We start from the raw sequence: 26,583 nt of genomic DNA, 5'->3' as shown, positions 1-26,583 counted from the left end.
ATGTTAAATTATTCATGGTATTGTCACAGTTGAATACAAATGTGGTAATTTTTGTTATAGTAGCAGGTGAACACTCCCTAGTCAATATGTTGGGGGTTTTTTGTTGTTGTTCTTGTTATTCAAGATAGGCAGAATTATACCACTCAGTTTAATAGAGTCTACTCAAGATGTATTTTATAAAGACTGTCACAGCAATGCTTTGTGCTGTTCAGAAACAAATGCATTTATGACAGCATGGGAAAATTGATGGGGGATCACATATTAGTGTGTGAGGGTTTTCCTAGCAGAAAGAGGAAAGAAAAAATAGAAAAAAACTGAAAAAGAAAATACTGTATGGCACAGCTTTTAATACTGATGGTAAATGAAGGCAAATTTGAGGACTAAAATATGCTTTCTTAGATAATTCAGCTCATTAAGTGGGACCTGAATGGAATCTTTTCTCTTGGGCAGGCAAGATACATCAGTTGGGCTATGGCCGATTTGTTTTATCCAGTAGCTGATGCAGGGGATTATAAAGCTGATTGAAATATATTTGCTGGCTGTAAGCAGAGAATAACTTAACATTTTTAATCCTCACCTGAGTAAGAATTTATACCTCAGAATTTACTGAATGCTTAATGTTAACTACAATTTTTTTTAATAAATGACAAGCGGGAAATTATGATTACTTCAGTTTGAATTAAAAAACAACAAACCAAATTAAAACAATTAGGCATACCCAATATACCCAATATAGCCCTGCATTGGGATCAGTCTGGGCAGAATGTATTTTAAGTTTGTTATTGATAAATCTAACTTGGGAAACTGACTTTAATGACTAATTATGAGGGCACAACTGAGCAGCTGAAAGCTGTCCTCTTGCTGAGTTGTGCGAAGAAGTTGTCTTGACACCAACATATGTTTCTATGCTTTTTTTCTTTCTATTTTTTAATATGTATTGGAAGCCACTGAAAACCTTATGAACTATCTACTATCATCAGTGGAACAAACTTAGTGTTTGACATAAACAAGTAACTCATGACATTGTACAATAGCAGTAAAGCAGTCAGCAGTTGTTGGAATAGAGTTTTTTAGTAGTAGGTCATCTTGCCAAAGAGGATATAAGCTAGTTAGAGAAGCAGTGAGGGAATAATGTTTATTGAACAGAAATTTATCAGGCTTGCTTTGTTAAATTCAGCATATATTTTCAAAGATTTATTGTATAATTACCTTGATTAGATGAGGAGAAAGTGCCTGGAACTAATCAAAGAACTACTCTACTATTCATTGGTTTTAATAATCATTATTTTCCTCCTTCTGAATTGCAGGTGCTTGGTTTGAGTGTAAGGATAGTGGTGCTTATCTTCATGAGCTTTGATTAATATCTAATTCTTTGCATTATGGAAGTAGCTAATCAGATATTCAATTTGCTAATCAGCTTCTCAATTTGATTAGTAATACACTAATCACTTAAGAAAATCAAATGTGACATATGTTTAGGGTTTTTGACTTAAAGTTACAAGCATCTTTGAAGGTGGGGAGGTAGGAGGGTCTCCTTAATACTACTAGCTTGATCCAGTGTTAAGTATGAGGCAGCTGCAGACTCTCCAGGAGTACCAGAGAGGGGAAGAAAGCTCAGAAGCACATGTTATAGGACTTGATGTTACAGGCTGCACTTGAACTGGTGCGCCTGGTGCCAGCTGCTTTACCTAATCAAGAGTGGAAGTGAGAAACCAATGTACTCACTGCTCAGCTGATTATTTCTGGTTTTACTCTTGAAATTTCAGTGGGATTTCCCTTTTGTAGGACCTTTTTTAGTATTTAGTTTTGCTTCATGATAAGTGTCTCTGAGAAGGTGGTGACATAAAAAACCTTGTCACCAGAGGTGTGGGGTTTTTTTCTTTATGCTGTTGACAGGCACTGCTACTTGGAGCAATGGGTCTGTTTCTCTTGTCTTCACAGGAAATGCCTTTGTTGGCCATTTTGTGTTTCTTTTTTCTATTGATTCTAAAATGTTCTCTCCCAATGAAGTTGTTAAAACTTGCTTCCTTTGTTGTAGTTTTCATGTTTGTCTTTTTCCTGGTAAGAAGTGGACACTGCTTTGCCACTGCTTTTATGGTGCATGTGTTGTTTCAGTTATGTTTGCTTATTTGCTATGTTCAATGTTCATTGCTGACCCTGGACTATATTAAGAAGAGAAAATGGCTCTTGTAAACATATTAGAAGTTAGACTTATTTGCTTATCTGTGGCTTTATTAATTAATAATGTTTTCTCTCTAGGGTTATCTGCTAGGCCGCAATGGTTGTGTTTAAATTCATAAAGGAAAATAAACTAAGGAGCAAGCTATGCTTTCAATATGATTCCCATTTATAATGTTGTGTATATTAATGAAACCCAAGTCAGATGAGCCATCTGTTGAGGATGTAAGAGTCTGAACTGTGCTTTTGTCAGAGAGCTTGTTAAAATAGAGAATTCAATGGACTTACTACATTTGTTGGTGTTTGGGTCGCCTCTAAAAACATTAAGTAGCATTTTAATTATTGTCTAATCAATATTTAATTTCCACTTAAACAATTTTGTACCTTCAGCCCTTAGATGGTTTCATCTCTTCCCTTGTCTGTTGCCTGGAAATATTTGCAGTGGTAACTGGCTGAATATTAGTCCAAATGAAAATAAGGTGTTTGTAGTTGGAGTCTGAAGGTATAATTGGGATGGCAGCAATATCTAACTGTGAATGTGTTCCCTTTGTTTATCTAATGAGTAGGGAAGTGGATGTATTCCCATCTGCTTCAAGTAGGTTTAATACCAGCTGCAGCAGAAAATGTGTTTTGAATTTGTATTTGACTAAAAACCCACACATGCTGACCATATATTTATCAAAATAATACAAAACCTGGGACCTGAATGATAAATATTGTGATTATTGCTTTTTGTATGCCATCTTCTAAAAGCCGGTATGAGTTTGGCCTATGGATGATGGAAAACCATAATTTTAAAAAGTAGGAACTTCAGTTCTGTAGTCTTCACCTGCCTCTGCCTAAAGTAGTTCAGGTTCAATATTATAGTGCTGTCTTGGGTTGAGCTGTCAAAGTGGCAAATGCCCAAACCAGAGTTAAGGGAGAAAGGAAAAAAAAAACCTGGAGGCTCTAAGATTTAAACTATATATATTTATACAGAAAAGAGAAAATTAAAAGAAAACTACTTTGGTTGTATGTGTCTGGATAGAAGGGTGAGCCTAAATTTAACCTTAAACTCAGATTCAAAAATCTGGGAGTATTTCTATTTTGTTCTTTATTTTAGAGTGAGTTGAACATCCTAAGTTGAATAGGACAGAGATGGAAATGCATTACAAAGCTACTAATGGAATTCAGAAGGAAACTAATCTTGTTCTGCTCTCTGACAGGAGAAGACTTTGCTAAATATGGTGTTCAGATTCTTGAACTTTGATTATTTTTTGCCTCAATGTCCATAAAAGATTACATTTTGTGTCAGAACAAAGTTTGGATGCTTTGATTTTATTACAGAGTTAGGCCAAAGGTTTTTTGAGTTCACTCTGTGTCAAGATAAACCGAGGGAGAGAGTGGAAAGAGACTACTGCTAAACCAAGGCTGCTTCAAGGGCAGACTGAGCGCTGTTTTGCTTGCAGAAAAAGTATATTGCCAAGCACTGAAAGCAAATCCCCCTTTGCTATGAATCCATAAGAGGATTTTCTCTAGAAGTATTTGTTTGACTTCATGAATATTTAGTTTGCAATGTGTTTTGAATGCATTGCTACAATATTTCCATCATAAATATCCCAATTAAAAAAGACCCAAAACACAGAATGACTTTAGTTAAGACAGAGACTGGGGAGTGTGTCTTTATATATGCTCAATGTATATATGTCTTTATATATGCCTAAGCCTTAGAAACTAGTAAGTTATGGTCACACTGTGACACTAATACAGATGGAGTAGGATATTGTGAAAGATTGTGCCCAAATGGCGGAGGCTGCAAGCACTTGCTCCTTGGAAGGAAAGACACAGAGAGGATATTCCTAGTGTGATTTGGTAGTGCCTCCTGTGATGAGTTTAACTGCAGTGTCACTGACCATGAAAAACAATCAATCCTGTGGTTCAGTCCTCATGTTTCTTTAGCCTATTCTGCCTATCAGTGGGAGTGTAGAATGCTGATGCTTCTGCTTCTGGTATCTGTCCAAAGAGCACAACAGCTGGGATTCAGACTTGTGCAGTGTCTTGTTACTCTCGTCATTGATATTTCTGGGAGTAAAAAAAAAAAAAAAAAAAAAAAAAAAAAAAAAAATTAAAACCCCCACAACCCTTACACCAGATCTGGGCATGTGTCACATGGCTCTTTGGCAAACACACAAACACTCAAAAGTGTATTCTGCTATTTGGCACGTCCCAGTAAATATGCTCAGTTGCCTACTGTTGCTCCAATGGTATGTGGTAATGAATTTTCCCAGGGAAGTGGAAATACCATAGCAACCTTTTTAAGGATACTTTTTAATAATACTAATATATTCCTAGTAATCTAGAATAAAAAGGATATTTCCTATGGTGTCATGCTCAAAGAAATGTGAGACACTCACTGGTTGTAAATAAATCTGCCTGCTCCTTTTAAAAAGCCAGAGAATGCGATAATGGCATTCAAAATGATGCTGACATCAGCCCATAGTGCTTGCCATGAGTGAAAGAGCAAATAGTTGCCATTTAATTCTAATGCACTGAGATAGCCTGGAGCTAAATAATACATTTTTGTTAGTAATTATTTAGCACAATACCAAGCTGCAAAATAAATTTGCATATAACTTGTCCCTTGTGGAGTATCTTGCTTAGAGGTTATATGGGAACACAGGAAGGCAAATGACTCCAAGTTGATGGTTTGTTTGCTTTATTTCAACTGTTAACATTATCAGAAGCCTTTAAATAAAAATGAAATCTAAATAAGTTACTGGTTTTAAACATTAAGGACTCCTGCATGTAATATTTAACAATATTCCATCAAAGATACTACCTTTTTATGTGAAAAGGAATGTATGAATGCAAAAACACTTTCCTGAGTCCTTAGGTATGGAACCCCTGTGGTTGTTTTTATTAATGTTCAAATAATTGCACTTGTACAGTAGAGCCTGTGTGAAATTCCTCCTCCTCTCATTCAGTAATTGGAGAAAAAAATTTTGACATAGCTTTAAAATGCAACATTGGTGGTATTGGCCCTGAGATTATCTCAGGTGGTTAAAGCATTGTGCTAGTCAACACCAAGATCATGGGTGCAACCCTGTATGGGCCATTCACTTGATGATCCTTGTATGTCCCTTCCAGATCAGAATATTCTGTGATTCTGTGTCGAATTGTAAAATATAATGAAGGTTTGTTTACAGGCAGTGATGTGAGCCCATGTCTTTGTGCTTAATCTTTAAACCTTTGTGGTCTGAATGAGCTGGATATGACCAGTGGGGCTCCTAGGGGTGTGAGAAACCTGGCCCTATTGGAACACCCTCCCTCTTCACCTGTCCCTTGCTGAGCTATTGAGAGTACTACTGCCACATTATCATTTCCAATGGAAACGTGCTGGAGATCAGTGTGCAGTGCAGCTCCAGCAAATCCTTGAAATGACTGTACTGATGACTAAAGAACAACATTTATCCTCAACAGACTCCCTCGGTGGAAAGTGCTGTTCCAAATGTACACAATATTGCTCTCTTTTAGTTTATTTTTACATCTCTCTGGTTTGGTTCCTCCAAGACAACACTGGTTGCACCAGAATTGCAGAGCTTCTCCTGCAAGCACTGCAGTCCTGCATTGTTAAATATTTATGCCATAGTATGTATTAAACAGAGTAGTACAAGGTCACTTTTTTGGGGCACCCTTCTTGGACATGGGGCATTTTATGGGATGACAAGCGTCTCTCCTCTGAGGAAAGGCTAGAAGAACTTGAACTGTTCAGCCTGAAGAAGTAAAAGCTTGGGAGTATCTTACCAATGTGTATAAATAACCCAGAGGGTGTAAAGAAGTTGAAACCATTTGCTTTTCAAATGTGTCCAGTGACAGAATAGGAAACAATGGGCACAAACTGATACACAGGAGACTATGTCTGAATATCAGAAAACACTTCTTCACTGTGAAAGTGATCACCAGAACAGATTGCGCAGGGAGGTTGTGGGTTCACTGTTGTTGGAGATATCCAAAAGTCAATTGGACAGGGTCCTGGGAAACTAGATACAGGTATTCCTGCTTGAGAGGGAATTTGGACTAGACTCATTCCAGGGGAGACTTCCGACTTCAGGCATTCTGGGATTCTGTGAAATCCTTGATCTGAAGTGTTATGGGTTTTGATTTATAGTAATTTTTCATTAGTATGTGGCTTTCAGGGAAAAAAAAAGGAGGCCTAGCAGGCCTTGAGAAAGGAGGGAAACACAGTCCTTTGGGTTAGGTGGAGCTGTAGGTATTAGTCTGGTGGTGAGGATGGTGGTGAAGTAGTTAAATCTTGAACTGCTAAATCAGCTTGTGGTCTAGTTTGTTGGATTTAAGCATACCCAACAGTCACTGGACAGACTGCACAAATCACAATGAGAGCTGCTGAAGCTGCTGTGGTCACCTGCAGCCCTTCCTCAACATCTAGAATGTGGAAAAACTGTGGAACTACTTATACTTTTTTAAAGAGAAGAGAAAGAATGGAAAAAAAAAGAAAGCTGAGATGGTTCATCAGTGAAAAAAGATGAATGTGGAAATATCTGCTCCTCTTTCTGATAGTTCAGGTTTCAGGGATTTCTGGTGTTCACAGATTGGGGTAGAAGAAGCAGGACACTTCAGGTGCAGGTGCTCAGATAGCTCCTCTCAGACTAGTACATGAGTAGCAGGGACTCTTAATGATTTGTAAAGTGCATCCTGACAGAGCTGCTTAAAATCTGGGAGTTTATTATCCACCCCTGTCTAAAGCTGAAGGAGTTTGTGCCTGAAGCTGTTGCCAGTGATAATTTCTCTCCAAATCAAGTATCTTCTGTTTAAACTGGAATCAGACTGATGGTGGCTTTTCTGAGATGAATTAACACAGCCTTCATGGTAGTGTTACATAGGCTGTGTCTAATCATGGGGTAGGCTATAGGTCTGCCCATCTCCTTTCCTCACCTGGAGCATGACTGTCTGTTGTAGCTGAGTGGAAAGCTCTTGAATTTGAATTGAGGTCTTTGTGAATGTTTTGTAGCCTGCTTAGTTCTAGTGTAAATGAGTTTTTTGTTTTTTGTTTTTTTTGAGTGTCATTTTTTTGTTCTTGTGTGCCTTAATATGCAGACTTGGTTGCTGTGTTTTCCATTGGGAGAGGTGATGATGCTTTTGTCTTGCTGAGGCATTCTAATATAAAACAGATGAGAAGAATGTTTGCAATTATAAATGTTTCTTTTGATAAGCATTATTTTTAATGGTGATGGTTAAAATTTACAAATGGAATATTGTTTCTGTGATTTATATGTTAAAACTATTAAAGCTGAGTTTCATTAACAGGAAATCTTATGTCTGGGAGAAGAGCTTCTAATGTGCATTTGCTGATTTTTAACAAAATTATAGCAATAAAAGATTCTGTTTACAGTGACAAGTGGGTGCAAATAAGGTTGTAAAGGTTATCAAGCTAAAAGTTTTGGTTTTAAATATTAACTCAGCTCATTTGAAGGCAAGTGCATATGAGGGAGATGTTGGATTCAACCACAGTTTGGATGTAGCCCTGAACTGTGATTCGCAGTAATTAGATAATTAACATTTGGTGTTAAAATATGTGCAGTTGTATTCATCTGCATACACTCATATGATGACCCACTAGCAAGCAGGCTAACCTAAGCTCCTGAGGGTTTAAAAAAAAAGAGATGGCATTTTATCATAGCAAGAGGGAACGAGAAGCACAGCATGGGTCAGGAGCCTGTATCATCATGACAGTGGAATCTTTCTTTTAACTGGCTAGCCTACGATTGAAGTGTTTTTCAAGACTGTCACATTTGCCTAATAAGGGAGCTAGATCATCTTCAGATCGTGACCCTAAGCACAGAGTGAAAACCTGGAGCTATTCACCACTTGGTGGAGACAGCCATGTGGAAAAGGCTGGAAGACCTTGAGGTCTGTCTCTCAGTTGCTCTACCAATCAGCCAGAGTTGTTGCCAGGTGGGGGCAAGGGAATTAATTTTTTTAACTGAAAACCCTGGACAACTTAATCTTTCTACAGAATAAAGACAAGAAACAATTCACCCCGGGCTGTTCCTTTGTAGTGAGTTTTCATGTTATCCCTGATTCCAAGTGAGTGCTTGTTGATGGTGTGCAATCATAAGATTGAAATATTGTGGCCTCAATTTTAGCAAAAGCCATAAAGATCTGAAAGTGGTTGTTCTTTATGATGGCTAAATTATACGTTGATAAATATTTTGTTGCATAGAATTGGAATTTATTGCTTTAGATATTTTGCCTTCTTGAGTTGTAACCATTTGACACCTTTGATTTTTCTGAGATAGGCTGTAATTCATAGACTAATAAACTTTTTTTAAGTGGCATGTTAGTGGGCTGCCATCTAAGACATGCTTCCTAAGTACATTATTTATGGAGAAAAATGTTGTTTTTAATTGATTACATGCCTTTGTGCATGCTAGCAACACCTCATAATTGGAGCAAAGTGCATTAGATTTCAACATACAGTGAATAGTGGTATAGCATTAATAGTGACTTGCACCAGAGGTGTTAAATCTCTATAAGGAGTGGAACAAGGAGCTAAATTATTGAGATCTTGCAGTACCTAAGAAATTGAATTCAGAAGATTGACCTAAGTGACGAATACAATTATGATTTTTATCCACGATACTCCGCTAAAAGTCAAGGAGCTACCAGAAAAGAAATTAACTTCAGTGTAGTGTCCTTTCAAACTCTTCCTTTCAATAGTGTTGGTTGAGCTCTCTGCATCTAGGCTAAGGTGGAGACTAACTGCATCGAAACACTCAGTGTCCAACACCTGCCTCTAGAGCTACAGAAAGATGGCATCATTTATCCCAGGCTGTACCATAGGTTATGGTTGTGTTGTATGAAGTGGTGGCCAGTTGCCTCCTCTGCCTGAAGAGTATAATCTCTTAAATGTCTCTGCATAGCATACGGCACAGGGCTGCGATTACCAAACTGTATACAGTTGGATTGATTATTCAGTTGCTTGGCTACTAGGGAAAAAAATGAAGCACTGGAATTGAGTTCAGTGGCAAAAAGGAGATGTTATTACAAATATTATAAACAACCTTGCTTATTTTATAGATACTGCCACTAGAATCATGTGGAAATAGAAATGTGAGTGTTAATGCCTCTTGGATGCTTCTGCTATCCTGCATTTCTGTGCTAAGACCAGTGCTAAAAGATGAGGGAAATAAAAATATTTCCTTTTTTTTTGTGTGTTGTTTTTGTTTGATGGTTTTGGTTTTTGTGTGTGTGTTGGGTTTTTTTAACCCCTCCCAAAGTTTTAGCTGTTGGTGTTTTAGAATAGTGTAACTGGAAGCAGATCAAGGCATCATTCTTAAAATGCATGACCAATCTCTCAACCTACCAAAAGAAGATGAATTCTTCAAAATCCTAGTTTCAGAGCTTGGTTAAGGTGATGTCAAAGTAATTACGGATATTTACATGAAATCCTACCACTGATTAATTCAGCAGATATATTTATAACATATTTCCAAGTAACTGCATTGGAAAATTCTGTTGTTTCCAGTTATTTGTCTGCCCTGTTTTCATGCCTGTGTGAAAGTAGAGTCATGGTTACATGGCAGTTTTACTGTTATTTATTTAGTTCTAACTGGAAAAAAGAATGCACAGGCTTGCTACAGGGCTTTCTCCCTGTAAAATGTTGTTTTCTGGCCATGCAGCTTAATCATGCAAAGGGTTCGAAGTGCCCAGGGCAGCCCACAAGGTGATCTTGCCAAGGCAGCTAACTCCTGTCTTACCTGAGTTCTCTTGGCCCGTGTCAGATGGAGTGGTTCCCTCTTCCAATTGAGAAAAGAGCTTGGAAATACAGCAATAGGCTTGTCCAGTTATGTCCAAGTGGTTCTTCTCTCTTGATGGGCAGTGCAGTGTCCCCTCTGGAGGCCCATACCAACCTGTGGAGAGGCTGGGGGGGCTGGGAGCTGTTGGAGGTTTTGCACTGAGCTGCTCCCCAGTCCCGTGGCCATTCAGCTCCCATGTACCCTCTCATATCTGCCTTCAACCTACAGCCTCCTGTGCTTCACTGTGGTACTTTTGTGCAGGAGGCAAGTTTAAAAAGTATGACAAAAATTGGAGGCTGAAGATGAGAAGTGACAAATGACATCTTCCAGAGTACTCTCTTTAATTGTTGTTTGGGAATGGGAGAGTGTTGCTCAAATGTGTTAGCTTTTAACTGTTCAAGGGCAGCATAAGAAACAAAGGCTGTGAGTGTTCTTGATCTATGGTTTGAAGTAGGGTTATTATGGTAAAGATTATTCTCTTTTCAATATTTCAGCTGTTGTGTGCTCCAACACAATCTCTGGGCAGGTGAGATTTCAGTCATTTTTAAATACATTTCATCAAGATGCCTTTGAAATGCTTTCTGAGATTTCTTGGTAATTTCATTAAATAACTGATGTTAGTTATGCCTAAATATCATTTTGATTGACTTTTTAAATTGGCTTTGACTTTCTTGATATCTGAATAAAAAATCGTCTCCTGGCATTTGTAATTGTTCAGGGTATTGGGTTTTAGTTTGTTTTGTTTTGGGGTTTGTTTTTTTTTCTTGTTTATTTTTCCCTTTTCTGTAATTAAGTTTTATGATAACCATTGGAATTGTTCCTCTGCTTATTTGAGTACATGTGCCTAGACCTGCTATCACTATTTTCCTTTTTCTTTCCATTATGTTCTTTTCTGTACTTAAAATTCTCTGAAAGTTTTCTCAGACATCTTGAATATAGCTGTTTTAATAGATTTTGATAAAACTGAATTATTTTTAATGGGCATGTGTGGATTTGCACGATCATATCTCTGCATCATTTCTAACCTTTAGTGTTGTTCATGAACAACACTATTTAATTTTGCCTTCTCTTCCAGCTTGGGACTTTAGACAAATAGTTTAAATGTCAGATTTGCAATTACTAATTGTAAAAGATAAAAAAAAGTAAATTTTATGTACTTGATGATGAGCCTGATGTTTTTGAACTCTGGGTACTCAGCAAATCCCAAATTTAGTGAGCAGCCATGGCTAAAGTGACAATCTATTGATAATTGAATTACGAAAAAGTTAGCATGCTTCAGGCAAGCTGATAATGTGGGCTATTTTAATGGCTTTTTTAGAGTGGGTATGTATTTTATTTCCTTGGCAAAATATTACATATAAAAAGGAACCTGAAGTGCCTTGATTTTTTACCCCAAAAATTAACTTATGTAAAAGGAAATGAAACAAAGGTAGGTAAATAAAATAAATAAATAATCAAATACAATCTATAAAGAAGAAAAAATGTATAATGATTAAAATATTCTAAATAGTGGCAGACTATATTACAGAAGGAAACTAGAGAATGGTAGATATTAGTGGTAGAGAAAAATGGTGACTTGATTTTCCCCTCAGTGCTAGATGGAATATCCTTACGCATCACAGCAGCATGGGAAATGCATATAGGAGAGAAAGGCATGTGACTACAGTAAGAGTTGATTCTAGGAAAACTCAGAAAAGCTAAGGACTGCATCCTAGTGGCAGTTTGTGTGAAGACAAGAATTGTAGGCTACATGTGTTTTAATAAAATAAGGGAAATCAAATTATTTTTTGGTTCCTTTTGTAATCTGTTTGGGAAAATATCTGTCGAAATCTTGTTCAGTGTTAGGGAGCAGAATTGATAGGAAAACTGTTGCAAGCTTTTTGAAAATTCAATTTGTAGTTTGAAATTCAGCCAATACACATTTATGTGAAGCAATAGGTATGTCTTGTCTTTTTTTTTTTTTAATACCTAGTTTGTGAGGAAAAATACCCTCACAATAATAGGGATAAATGGGACAACTATAGTTCTAATTTTAAACTACCTTCTGACTCTTGGCTCATTCTGAAGAGTATAGCTCTCATCATATTACAGGAGACTGAGAATTTAAGTTTACATTCCACTAAAATGTGCTTAACCATATCGATATTCTTGTGATTGCTTGTCTTGCAAATTGTCTGTTTGACTTTTATTATTATAAGTATTATTTCTAACTTATTGTAAAATTCCCTACTTTCTTTTTTTTGGTACACCGGTCTTGTAAATGTCCATACAGAGCTTTTGAGGTTTCCCAGGTTTTCAAAAGGAAAATAGATTCTATTTACTTGTGACATTGCATTTTCTTTCTCAGCTATTCTGATCTTATTACTGTAGAATAGTAATCCCAAAGACAGATCCTTTTGAAAGGCTTGGCCTGTATTCATAAGCATGGGTACCTTTTGAGAGGAATTTCCGAATTTTCTTACCTTTTTCTCTATATATGTGTATCTTGCACCTAAAATACCTTCTTAAATTTATGTATATGATGAATATTTAAGAAGGCTATACTCAAAATTCAAGATAGATTTTTAATTACATTTAACATTAAATAACAGAAATGTTTCTGAAGTTAATGGTTTACTATTCATGACTTTTCATCCTGAGACTTGCATTTTGTTTGAACAACAAGCTGAATGATATATCTATTTATTTTTTCCCCCTCCTGTCTTAGTTATTACAATATAACCTACTTTCCCTAGGACTGTCCCTATTCAATATCTTTTTCGTTATCTTTTTCAGTGCTGCATTAAGGAAAAATGTTAGCTATTAAATCAGATGAAAAGTGAGACAGTATTTTTCTAGGAAAAGGAAAGCTAGAACTGAGAATGATGCTGGAAATTTGGAGAAGGAATAGCAATGATGAGAATAGCAGTCTAGTAATAAACTTTATTTTAAGAAATGGGTTTGACTGTTTGAAATACGGCATCGAGTCTATACTGATTATAGGAACTTGGTACTCTTGGATTCCTTCAGGGCACGGTACCATCTTGTAGTCCCTTGATCACCCACCCATTGTTTTGAAGTGCTGCCTTTCTATTAAAACCTTCCTTTGCCATCATCCTTACCCTGTTTTTCTCTTCTTCACCTTTCTGCTGAAAACCTCCCACTGTATAGTACTAATTTAACTGTTGAGAATACACAGATATACAGTAAGCTACATTGTAATATTTCAGTAGTGTATTATTTATATATCACTGACCCAAGTAATGCACAGAAATTCCTTGCTGGTGGCCATGCAGCAGCACCTTTTCAGTCTTTTTGCATTCATGCTGGAGAGTTATTGGATACTGAGGTAGTGTCATTGGGATGTGAGTCAGACGTTCTTTGTTACAGCACATTATCCCTATATATTTAAACTGTGTGTATTTTTTGAGTCTCTGTCTGCATGTGCTCCCCACCTCCCTTTAATTTTTGCAGAAAAATTTCTTCAGTATCTCATAGAATCATTAACCGTTACATTTTTCGAAAAGGCACCTTGGGTTATCCTTGTATTATCTTTGTACAAATAATTTCCTCTAACTTATTCATTAGTGGTATTTACTGCATTATTCCATGAAACTCTGCCAATTTAAAGGAATCATATATGTCTTGATAATGAATATCATCATGTATTAAATCTAGACTTTTCACATGAATAAGAAAAGACAGTATTTGTCCTGTGTTACTCCCTAAGAAAATGACAAGCAATCAGCTGCCAAGTTTTCCTCCAGAAACATGAAGGTTCATTCTTGGGGTATTCGCTAGATACTACCTAGTATCTCATCCTTTTGCAGATGAATGCCCAGTATTGGGCTTTTTGGTTTGTTTCTTTGTTTTTTAATTCAATGCAATGTTAGGAATGTTTAGGAAGAAGTAGAAAACTGACACTGAATGATTTCATGGCGTGTCTGTGTGTTCAGTATTTGAGGCAATTCTGGTCTTCATCTTTTGAAAAGCATGAAGTAAAACCAGAGTAGATTCTATAAGGGCAGGAAGTATGATTAAGGGTATGCAATGACTTCTGTGCAAGGAAGACTCTTTATCCTGGAAAAAAAAAAAGAAGCTTATTTTAGAAAGCTATAAAATCATAAGTGGCATGGAGAAAATTAATAGTGAAGAAATGTTCACTGTCTCATCTCAGGAAAGAACTCTCTGCAGGAAGCTGCAGATAATAAAAGTTGACATGGGTTTAAGGTATGTTTGGAGAATTTTAAAGAAAAGAAATCCATGAAGTACTATTTTGAAACAAAAATAAAGCCCACAAAAAACTAAAACAGTGAAGCAAACTAAAAATCAGTCTCTGAAGACAACCTCAGCACTCGAGTCTTGGAAATCCACAAACTGTTGGAGCCAGGGGATACCTTAGACATTTGAACTATATACTTGTTCCATTTTGAAACTCTTCCATACCAAATGATTTTAGTGGTTTTAGACATCCTAACTGGACTGGTGTTATCTCTTATGCTCTTATGATTTACCAGCAGATGCACCGGTAGAAGAAAGTTATTTTAAAAATATGTTTTATTTTAAAATATTTCTTGATGAAGTGTTTCTGTATGTATGTATCTAAAGTTATGTTCATCATGACCAAGTTTTATTCACTATAGTTCAGTTTGAAGTAGCATGCTGGGATAGGAAGCTGGTTTTCCCAATTCTGCACTTGTAGCAGTGATAAAATTCTGCTACTCTTACGAAAATATTGAGAAATCTGGGGGTTTATGGCATTTGTTTTAAGGCTTTATGGTTTAATTTCCTGTATATATATTTAGGAGTAAAAACTATAATTTTAGTGCTGCAAAGCAAATACTTCATAAAGAGTATATGGTTTTTTGGGAACACGAGTGGTTCCATATGCTCCATTTGTATAACCTTTGCTTTTAAGTAACACTTAGTGGAGGAGTTTAATAGTGACATTTTTCTTCTCTTTTTTCTGACATGGTCTGTCACTATATACTAAAGAAATCTCTACAGCAGCACTTACATTGTTACTGGGAAAAAGAAAGCCTTGTCTTTCTGTTTCCCCCTGCAAAGTCATACAGGCATTGTAGGAAGGAAACCTTAAAGACCTCAAGGCTGTTAAGGGAGATACTCAGAATATGATTTTAACAATGTTGCAAACGTCCAGGTGTGAGCCACACAATTCCTGGCATTGTTGAAACTGGCCTATTTGCAAAGCTCCAGAGCAAGGACTATTTATCAGGTAGACAGCCCAGCAGATTGTGCAAAAGACACAATCTCCTGGTCACCTTCTAGTTATAGTAAAAGGACATGAAGGTATTCTGCACTTTGCCCATGAAAAACATTAGGATCCTGCAAGATTTATTGAAGCAGTTTATATAAATCAGCATTGCAAGATTTTTCTAAAAAAACCCCAGTATTTAGTTTTATTCTAAGATAAAAATTTGACAGCGGGTCCCGTTTTTGTGTTTTAGTTATTTATAGATTCCTACTGAGTGCCTTGAGCTATGTATATAGAAATCATCTTTGCTATAAAAAAGACCAACTGGTTCCTTCCCAAGAGGTTTTGCATGGTACAAAGAAAAAATAAAAAATGGCTTATAGTGCACATCTGTGTTGTTGTGTAACTTAAATTTCTCCTGCTGCTTGACATTTACTGACCTGGAGTGTAACTCAGAGAACGACTTGTCATTAAGGTGCCTTTTTTTTTCTTTAATGAACATGTTAATGAGTGTTAAATTCAAATAACTACATTAATGTGACATTACTGCTGAAATTTATACACATAAAGTGAATAAATTCAGAATAATGATTCTACAACTCTCTTAACTTGTCCTCTTTCTCATGTGCAGTGTACTGTAATCTGTTACCCTCTGTAAGCTCTTGTGTCCTGTTAGAGACAGAATGTTACTTCTCTGGTTGAATCACTCCTTTCTCACATGCAGTTTTGTATTTTTATTAGTTTGTAATTGTGTTATAATTTCCTCAGCAGTAGCTTAATGTCAGTGAAATAAATATGGTGAGATACCAATACCTTTCAATCTGGAACATCTCTCTTTCCTCAAAAATACTTTAACTGAAATAAGGACAGTGTTGTGGACTGAATTGTGCAGAAGTTCTGGCCAAGAGAAGGCCAGTCATTAGACCTTTGTGCAAGTCAAGCAGAATGAAGCAATTTTGGTTTTTTACCTCCAGGGCATATTTTGACTTGACATAGTTCACCTTAATATAATTACAAAATATCTCTGCCATAGGTATTTTGCAGTTCCGCAGTGTTAGGATGTTGCAACATGTTGCAGTAACAGGTTATAGCTTGCACAAGGACATTATTTTCTTAGGTGAGATCAATTGTCACAATATGCAAATGCTCTGGATTTAATTTAGTTGTAACAAAAAGAATAGTTAATGCCAGATTTTCTGTGTTGACTGAAGGGTATGAATCTTTTCCTGAGAAAAGCTGTATCAGAAATCTTTCAGTTAGGGTTACTACAAAATTTTGGAAATAAGAGTTTAAGTCTATACTTAGCTCGAATGAGAGATAACTGCAAGTTTGGGAAGACAGGTATTGGTATATCCAAAATTTATTCTCAGAACAATATGAACTCTTTGGAAATAGGATTTAATCAGCACAAAGCAAATGACTGCAAGAACAGCAGTGTCCTTTTTTTATATGTAAGTGTAATATGTGTTTTTACTTGGATAAAATGAAACAAAAAATGCTTTAAGTGCAAGAAACATAGTCTGTTTTAATTTTTGGAAGCTTTGCTTGCTCTGTTTCATAAATAGACATCCTTCTAACTAAAGGACACAGGGGGGCTCTTTAACAGGAATGTAATTTTAGGGGCAGGTCCTACAAGACAAAAAAACCTTTAGTGCTATTATTAGCAAGTCTTTTAGCCTGTAGCAGAGGGCAGGATTGTCAGGGAGTCTGTAAGTGTCTACAGGTGAATAGTTACAGTGTATACCCACAAACCTGGCATAAACTGTGTAGTTTAGCCCTACATCCTGCGGTAGTTAAGCTGGTCTTCCCCTTCAAGGTGGCGTCTCCACAGGTTTCTTTGCAGATCAGCAAGCAAAGAAATATTTTGGTTTCCTGCTTGAAACAAGGCATTTTTCATTGTTGTGTTTTGTTGGTTCCCCTCCCCCTCCCCTTTTTAATATCTATAGATACTGTACATTTATGTTTATGCAGTTGAAGTCAATGTTTGCTCAATTAATCAAATTTTTTGCTAATTGGCTGGTATTCACCTTGGCTGAGATCTGGCAAAACTCACTATAATGCTTCTGGTTTCACAGTGTGTCTCTAGAGCGATCTCTGTGCATAGATTTGTGAAAAATAATCCAGTGCATGGTGAATAATGTTCTATAATGTATTTCACATATGTCAAAAACAAACAGAAGGTGCTTTATCAAGCATCCTCCAAGTGTATTAATTCTTGAGCTAAGATGTTTTATCCTAAGAGTGATTTTCTTTTAATAATTTACAGAAAAGACTCATTTGAAACTTCTTTCACCTTAATGACTTCTGTTGATAGCACAAAGCTCCAGTGTCATCAGCATTCTGTACCCAAGCCTGCCATCTGCTGAGGACCTGCCACATACATTAACTCTTATCAACTTAACAGAGATTTGTTTTAAGAGAAGCTGCCTTCTTCATAAGAACTTCAGATTGAGCCTTGGCACTTAATCTAAATACTGAAGCTGCAGGGATTTTCCTGGAGGTAATTTTGAGTGATTATTAGTTGATTAAAGTAGTTCTCTGTGTCAGTTTCAATCACAAATTGGCCTTATATGTGTCAGAGTCAGGAGTTTGTCACGCTGATGGATATTGGTGTGCAACTCAGTGTTTTTCACATAAATTGGAAAGAACAGTTGGGTAATCCCCTTTTGAAAGCTGTAACAAATCCCTCAGAGTAGCTTTGCAAACATGTCCATCTAATGCTGTAGCACAAAGCGGCTAAAAGTTAAATACTCTTTTCATTTCCTGTTTTTATAAGGTAGACTTTCATGTGTGTTAAATCTGTTGTGTGTGACACAAGTGCATTTAAAAATAAATAGGCATTCTTGGATAATGAAATTTTAAATATGTCAAAAATGCAATATGACTGAATTGGATATTCATCTTATTGACTATAAACAGAAGAGTTGAATGTAGCATACTAAGTTATTTTGAATTTTTTTGACTGAAATGAGAAGTATATTTAATTTCTAAGCCTATAATCAGAGCAATAAAGCTCCTATGCTATGCTCCGACTACATTGTGCTTCGCTTTGTAGCAAAAGACAGGTCTGACTATGGCTTTCCGCCAGCTTTGCAAGAAGCTGCACTCAGAGGTAAATAATTTTTTTTAATATTTACTGTATTCTTGTAAGATTAGTAACATTATGATCAAATAATTAATTTAAATAAGTGAAGGATCTAATTTGCAAATCATATGTGAAAATTGTTTTTAAATTTCAGGCTTGGCATAAAGTAGGAATTCTAATTTTCAGGACTTTCTCTTCAGGTTTCTTTTCTGAGAAGTTGCCAGTAATTTAGAACCTGGAAAAGTGACTGTGTAGTAATCATGTTTCCATCTGCATTAACTTCATCATCACGCTTACCTGACAGTTCTTGTTTCGTTAGATTCATTGAGAGTTGCATATAGTTTGGTATGGCTAATTTGTATAATTCATGAGTTTGCGTCCTTTTAATCTTGCAAAGCTGGTATTTGAAAGGCCATGACAGAAAAAATTCCCTCAACATATAGCTCCATGGATGTACAGCTTTTAAAAACATGAAGTGAGGAGGCTTCTGGGCTTGTCACATCACTATGAGTAGAGCTGGCACAGGAAGGGGTCTTGTGCATGAATCCCTGTATGAGAGAGGAGAGCCAGCAGGGCTTCCTGAGGACAGCCATCTGGCATGTTTACTTGGACTTCTGTGCATAGCCTGCCCCATGATATAATGAGGGAAGTTTCTGGAAAAACACTGCTGGCTACTGCCTCTTTCCGGAATTTCCCGTTTTCTGTCTCGTTTGGGGTTGCAGGGTATGTTTTGTGTTTTCACAGTTGTGTGTAAGTTCTGATGTATAGTCTATAGAACCAGGAAAGATAGCCATGCATGCTGAAGGCATCATGTAGGACCTCTTCAGGCAAGGTGAACATGAAGGCAGCATTTCTATGCCCCTATTTTCTTGGTTTTAACTTTCTTCACATTCCTCTTTGGCATTGCTTCTCCAGTGCTCTGTAAATTCCAGATAATGTCTTTGAGATACATGATAAAGATTTTGCTTATCATATAAGGGTGGAAAAGAAAACCATTTAGTTCTTCCTCTGTTCTGTTGAGTAATGTAGATTTCATTACTTTTACATTGTGTTAAGGGTTGTGTTAATTCTTTTCTTTTCCCCTGTCTCTTTTCTCTGTGTGTTTTGTCATTTGTAGTGTCTGTAGCTCTTTAGTTTTTTTTACCCTGCAGTTTCTGTGGCATTGAGTAGGAGGATTGTGACTCAGGTTTTTACTCTAGTGTCAGATGAATATTTGAGATTCAGTAAATTTTTGTTTTGCATTTTCATTCTTTACACAAGAATTATCTTTGTCAATTTTGATAGAGGGAAAGGAAGGTATAAAATCCTCTGCTGAAAGTTTTGGAAGTAAAACTCCTGTTTTTAGATTTAAAGCTTTTGATGTGTTTCTGAGCTATTTTCAAGAAGTAGCTGATTGAGGATGGAGAGCCTTAAGGAGAGTATAAAGCCTTTTATCAGTCATTTATAATTTTTGTTTGATTTCTGTGCCTTGCTGTCATAGTTTTGGTCAGAACAGAGGTTTTATTTTGTTGTTTTTTTTTTCTTTTTCACAGTAGTCAGGTGCAGTGGCACATGTCTGTAGTGCCAGCTGCTGTGGAGGCAGAGTGTGCTGGATCACTTGAGCCATGGAGTTCTGGGCTGCAGTGGCTGTGCCAACTGGGGGTGGCCAAGATGTTGTGTTATTTGATATTATCTAACATCATTGGGTATTGGAAAGGGGACTTTCATGCTTCCCATGACAGACAGTGTCCCTTTCCAATGGAGCAAGTGTGGCAGATGGAGTGGTGGGGTAATGCTGGTCCCAGCCAGAGGGAGCAGTTTGGGTGCATGGCTGCAATTGTGTGGGGCTTCTTCACTCTCTTTTTTGTACACTTTTGTTACTCATATTGTTGCTGTTACTTTTCAGTTTCTTATCTCATTGCTGTTTCCAGTAAATTGTTCTTATCTGAACCCCTTTTATCTTTTTGTGCCTCAAATTGTCAACTCCATCCCTGCAACAAGGGAGCAGTGTCTGGTTTCAAAGAGTTGAGGGGGGAGGGGGGGGACTGAATTGGAGTGTGTCATTCCTAAACCACAAAAATTGCTTGGTAAAAACTAACAAACCATATTCATGGTGTTTATGAAGCTTCTTTGTATTTCTCTGATGAACTGTCCTTCGGTTCATGTTGTAGATCTGAATCTTCTACTGAATAAAACTTTTAATAACTGTATTTACTCAGTGACTAGAAATCCATATAGTGAAGTTACAAAGATTAATTTCTTTTAAAGAGAGTTAAGTATTGCATCCTTTCTGAAATTAAGGTATTACAATACTATCTGCCTTAGAAAATTACCTTTTTTATGTAATGGACAATATATGTCTTGAACAACAGAAGGAAATGTGGAGCCGAGAGGCACATTTATGCGTCAAAACACACATTTTTATGTATATGCACTCACACTGTTATTTTTATCTCCTTGGCCTTCTATCCTTTGCATAATCCCTGCACTAATGAGTTCCAACGCAGTGCTGTGGAAGAATACTGTTGTGTGACTGTGGCTTATTTATTTATTTTTCTTTTATTTAAATGAATGGTATATATATATGAAGAAAGCAAGTATTCTTTTGCCAGTATTGGATTTCTTTATTGGAAAATGGTGATAGAGACATATTTTAAAGGAGTCTGTTTCAGTGAGGTGCCTTTGAAGCAGCTGTGCTGGTTCTGCTTCATACCAGCTTTGGGGTTGCTGACCACTGAAGGATGCCATAGTTCTTCTGCATCTTTGAATTAGTGATTATTTGAAATAGGTTAAGGAAGAGGAAGGGTCAAATTGAAAACTGCATCAATTTATGTATCTTCATACTTAAAAAAAGACAAATGAAGCATAAGGTCATGTTGTGTGAGAGAGTAATATTTATCTGTGTCTGCTCTTCTGTTCTGGCAGTTTTGCTTTCCCCTCGCAGTGGTAATTTGTGGCTGTTGCATGACCACACTTGGCAGTTTCACATGGAAAGGAGAACTGCATACAGCCTTCTGCTCAGGCATTAAAAGGGAGTTCAAAATTGCCTTGAAAAGTCAACCAAATTGACTAAGTGATTTTATTGGTTAGAAGATAACAGTGAAGCTTTTTTAATAAACCAGATCTTTTTTATGTTCCCTGCATGCCCCTGATAACTTGTGGGATAAAGAGGGTAAGTGCCATTCAGTCAGTCTGGAACACTTTTGGTTGTGAGAAATACAGCTGACTCATCATTTTTTTCTTTAAGGAAGCCAGTATTGTTCTTGGAGATGTGATTTACCTGCTTATATCACTCAAGTGGTGTGTGAGTAAAGAGGGATGTAATTAATTTTGCAAGGACGCATTTTCAAATGCAGTTGTATATTTTTCATTAACAATAACGTAGAAAAGGAAGTTACTTTTGTTTTGTAATGTGTAGTTCTCTTTAGCATGATAAGCTTACTTTCAAGTATTTATTTCTGAGTGTGCAGATTTTTTCAGCATAGCAGTCTATTGAGAAGTTACTAAATTTGAATGTACCTCTAGGAAACAGGTGTTCAAGATTTTATTTAAAATAAAATTACTGATCTTTTACCATAGTCTTAAAAGGTCTGATGTGATTCACTTTTATTTACTATGCTTATATTTAGATGTTCCCACTGATAGAATTCTGAAACTATGTAGTTTATCATAAAAATCTGTCCTGCTCTCAACACTAGGTTGCTCTGAATTGCTCTTCTGACTTGCCAATATGTGTGCAATTTGAGAATGTTTCTGTACAGAATATCTGATGCTATTGTTGTTGTAAGACAGAAATCTTGAATTGATGACCAGAGAAAGAGTAAATGCCTAACACATACTATTTTTTCAAGCTGTTGTTGTGACCACCTTGCTGTATTCCTCCCCGTCATCTGCCCAGGTGCCGAAGAAATGTGTAGAAATAATTAGAAGAATTAATCCTTCAAAGACTAGGCCTGGTTCCTGGATATATTAATTGCATTTTGTTAGAATTGAGTTGGTTTAGTTTTTTATGAATATAATATGGGAGCAGTGTAACATGACCTTGATATTGGACAAATTTCTTGCTTAGGTTTGTCTACCAAACTGATGGGATTTGATTTTTCTCTTTTTAACAGAAAAAAACCCCCACCAACCAAAAAAAAAAAAAAAAACCCAAACCAAAAAACCCTCCAGAAACTTCCAACTGATCCAAACTCCAAATACAATTTTTGTCTTGTATCTTCCTGTATAATACTTAACTTTGTAGATCTGATGGAATTCATAAATAATATAGCCTTTCTTATTAACACATTATTTCAGTTGAGGATACATAAAAAAAGGATAATACCATGGATACTAATTTGTTTTTAGGACATGAGGAAATGGAATGAAGGAGGACAGGAAGTTCCTATTGGACATTAGAAGAAAAGGTCTTTACCCTGGGAGTGGTTGATCACTGAAACAGACTCCCCAGAAAAGTGGTCATGCCATCAAAGCTGTCAGAGTTCAGGGACCATCTGGATGATACACTTAGTCATATGGTTTCATTTTAAGTAGGTCTGTGAGGACCAAGAAATTAGACTCAATGATCTTTATAGATTCCTTTCAGCTGGAGATATTCTATGTTTCTAGTTTGCATAGAAATGTAGGGTGACAGCAGTCATTAATATTCTTCCAATAAGAAAATGTCAATACTCAGCATATTCTAATATAGCCTTTGCTAACTGAGAATCTAAATATATGTGAAACATACATCTTTTTGAGGAAAAAAAAGAGCAGGTGTGTTTCAGGTTCATAACAAAACAGAAATTACAGTTTTGATATAATGATTTTGCTTAGCTGCAAACCAACATTTAAGTCAAGAAAAACTGTTCAATCTTAGCTTTTCTGTAAAAAGACAAGTGCAAATGTAAAATAGCTAAATTAAATATTTTCAATGAGTGCTTCTTACTTTGTTCATTTAGTCTGAAGAGAATATTTTAGGCATTTTAATTTAAACTTATCTAGCTGCTCAGAGAAATATTTTGACAGGAACTCTACTCCACGGTTGCTTGTCATTTTCATTGCAGAACTACTGTCTGCCTTAAATCTTCTGAATTTGGTGCTGGAAATGTCATTGCAGATGGATCCTTGTAAATGGCTAGAATACCTGTAATTCTGTATCCAGGTTTAGTGTAAATGCTTTACATATTCCATGTGTCTTCTGCAAAGTAACGTCATTCATTAAAATGAACTAGTGTCTAAAAGCAGGATTGAAAGTACATTTTACTCCACTCCATTTCCAAAATATCTTACTTCCTAATTGTCCTTAATGAGAGTAATTTTTCTGTGGTAAGTCCTTCATAAAAGCAGTTTAGGAACAGAATCAAATAATTTTGATGCATTGTAAAGGATTCAGTTTTATTGATTTAAATTTTGATAAGCAAACATGCTACTATATACCTGCAAACTGTTCTGCAGCTTACAGAATCACAAGATGCCTGAGGCTGGAAGGCGTCCTTAGCTCCACACCAATCACATATTTATACAGCTTGATGAGAAGATCTCTTCTGAACCTTCTCTTCTCAATTTCCTTTGTTTATCTGTGTCCAATGTTCTTAGTTGGTGAACATCTCAGTAGTTACTTATGGAAATTTTTTTCTGAGATAAATCATGTAAATTTAAATCCTGAATTGACATATTCAGGTTCCTTTAAGCATAGACCACTAAATAGTAACATAGGTAAAAGTACTGAAATTGTTCTGACTTAAAAAAAATGAAGGAGCTGTTTAGCTGTCAGTGATTGATCTTTAATCCTGTAAGTCACTTCAGAAACACTGTGTTTTTGTTGTATTTATATGAATGATACTGAATAAACCATATTAATGGGCTAGTTTTACATTACCAGATCCATGGCAGCCTTGTCCATTTCCCATTGAGGACCATTGGATCACTCTCTATGTGAGCTAGAAAGACTTTAAGTGAAAAAAATTTGATCAATGCCTAGGAGAAAGATTTCTTAACAGTTATTTTTGAGGTTTGTACTACCTCTTCATCAGAATCCCATTCTCCCAAACTTAGAACCTGTCCATACAGAAAGCAAAAGTAATAATAAAGGGAGTATTTATTTCTTGTATGCAAAGGATGTTTATCTGGTCTGCATTGCCAAGAGCACCAGGAGTGGTTTCAAGGTCCCATCTTTAAAAATAGTGGAAATAGTAGCAAATGTTTGAAACTAAGAGGGGAAAAAGAAAAAGTATGTTAAAATTCCTTAAAAAAGGAAATGCAAAAGCTACAGAGTATGAACTCTGTAGTGCCCAAGAGTCTTTATTGTTGCTTCTGCTTTGGATTCACTGGAACTTTATTGGAAGAGAGTTAAAGCTCCAACTAGTGTGCTCAAGCATGATGACTCCTCAGCCTTTTTGCAGGCATTGTAATTAGTCCTGCAGAAATGTTTGAATATACTTCTTGCCTTAGAGAATCTGTCAGCAAGCAAAATTATAAATATAGCTGCACACTATAGCAAGTACATTATGAATTTCTAGCTAAAGCAAAATACAAACTAGCTTGTACTTGAAGTTGATGCAGTGCTTTAGTACGGCTTCCTGACATATGTTGATAAGATATGTGTAGGTGCCAGCTATATTTTTTCAATAGTCTTGGTTTCGTTTTACTTGTTTGTTCATTTTTTTTTGTTTTGTGGTTTCATTTTTGATTTTTTTTGGTTTTTTTTTTTTCAAATAAATTTTAACTCCATCAGTTCATCATTTTTTCCAGGGATGTTTGTACATCATGTAACTGATCAGAGTTGTTGCTGTCTAGAGAAATTTGTGATCAAATAACTGCAAGAGCTGGCTTTACATGACATCCAAGTTGCGTCTCAGCTGTAATGAATTCACTACCCTGATGAGGAGTAGCTGATTTATTCATATGCTGCAGTATGTTTTTCTGTCAGATTTCCTCTGCACTGACTGTTCAAGTGTGCAACATGTGTAAGTTAAGACCAATGCAGCTTCAGTTCATAGAATTTAAAGCATAGTTGCTGCATGGCCAATGCGTTACAGGATCTCTATAATCCAGTGTGTATGTGTATTGTACACCAGGCTCTTATTAGTTTCTGTGAAAATGCATTTCATTTATGTTTTGCACAGATCTCCTCACATTCTGAATGTGATGTTTTGAACTTTTTTTACTATTTTTTAAAAATGTTTTTCATGAGTTTAAAATTCCATTGAAAGTATGGTCTTGGGTAACAGAAACCAAACCACTTTTAGTTTCCAATTTTTTTTATCTTCAGTGTTAATTATATTTACAGCGTTAGAACTTCTGGGCAAGTATACTGATAGTCACCAAATGAGGTTATGACATAGAAAATCTACAAGAAAGTACTTAAACACCCCAGTTTTAAATCTAAAACAAGAACTAACTCAGCTGTCAATTCAAATTTAAATATAATCCACAGTTCTTGCTATCATGTCCTTTTGTATAGTTCAGACATGGGGCTCCTTGGATGGAGCACCGTAACACACAGTGGAGAGAAGGGAATTGGAATTCTCCGTGCCTGGTGTGCACTGTCCCACAGCATCTGTCCCTCTCGTGTCTTGCATTGTTTTTTCTTTTCTTTTTCTTTAATTTTTTCCCCCTTGTTCTTTTATCCTCTGTTTTTCATCCCATCCTGCTGCTGGAGTTGTCATGCTGAGACTTTGTGCTTTCCAATGCCTTTATCACTGCTGTATGCCTGCATAATTTTCGCACCCAGCTGTGGTGAAAGCATGTGCTATTAAGATACAGAAGAAAGGTGAGACTTCCTAGCTGGGGCAGGCCCTTCAAAAAAGAGAAACATTATACAAAAAGAAATAACTTTTTGATTTTAGGTGCCTGGAGAGTTTTGTTGTTTTGGGTTTTTTTTTTTGTTTGTTTGGTTTGGTTTGGTTTTGTTTTTGATTTTTTTTTTAAATTTTATTTGATCCTCATTGTCAAATTTATCTTCCTTCACAAATCTGTTTCAGTGTCACAGTCCTAACTTGAATATAAGTGTTGGGAGAGATTTTACTTTCATACATTTTGTGAACAAGCTCTTGTTTTCCAAATTCTGTCTGTTTTCAGTGCAACTCTAAGCTCATTTTTCACAAAAGCTTAGCAAGGAAATATGCAGAGTTTTTGGCTGGTGCTGTATATTTTTTGAGTGACGGACTACCAAAGAGAAAAGGGAGGTAAAACTATTTTGGAAATCTCAAAATGAATGTGTAGTTCTAACAGTATTGTAGGAAGCATTTATAAAACTGTATGTATTCAAGATATAGCCCATAATACAGCCCAGTTCTAGTGATTTCTGACAGAAGTTTGAGGAAAGGGGACTTAAGTGACCCTGAGCTAGAACAGAAATAGAAGAA

The 26,583-nt window shown here is 36.2% G+C and overlaps 1 protein-coding gene across 2 annotated transcripts in view; it reads left to right on the top strand.

Annotated features, from left to right (window-relative positions):
* Positions 1-26,583, top strand: part of ZNF385D (zinc finger protein 385D) — a 407,938-nt gene that overhangs the window by 33,096 nt on the left and 348,259 nt on the right. The window contains exon 1 of one of the 2 annotated variants that reach the window (XM_071561077.1): positions 18,217-18,280. The exons of the other annotated variant lie outside the window; for it this stretch is intronic. The gene's annotated coding sequence lies outside the window, so the exon portion shown is untranslated. Of the gene's footprint in view, positions 1-18,216; positions 18,281-26,583 lie in introns of those variants that run through there. 2 annotated transcript variants of the gene reach the window in all.

This window comes from Pithys albifrons, chromosome 7 (assembly GCF_047495875.1).
Source record: "Pithys albifrons albifrons isolate INPA30051 chromosome 7, PitAlb_v1, whole genome shotgun sequence".
Taxonomy (NCBI): domain Eukaryota; kingdom Metazoa; phylum Chordata; class Aves; order Passeriformes; family Thamnophilidae; genus Pithys; species Pithys albifrons.
The sequence above is the reverse complement of the archived record's forward strand: the minus strand, read 5'-3'. Positions and strand labels throughout refer to the sequence as shown.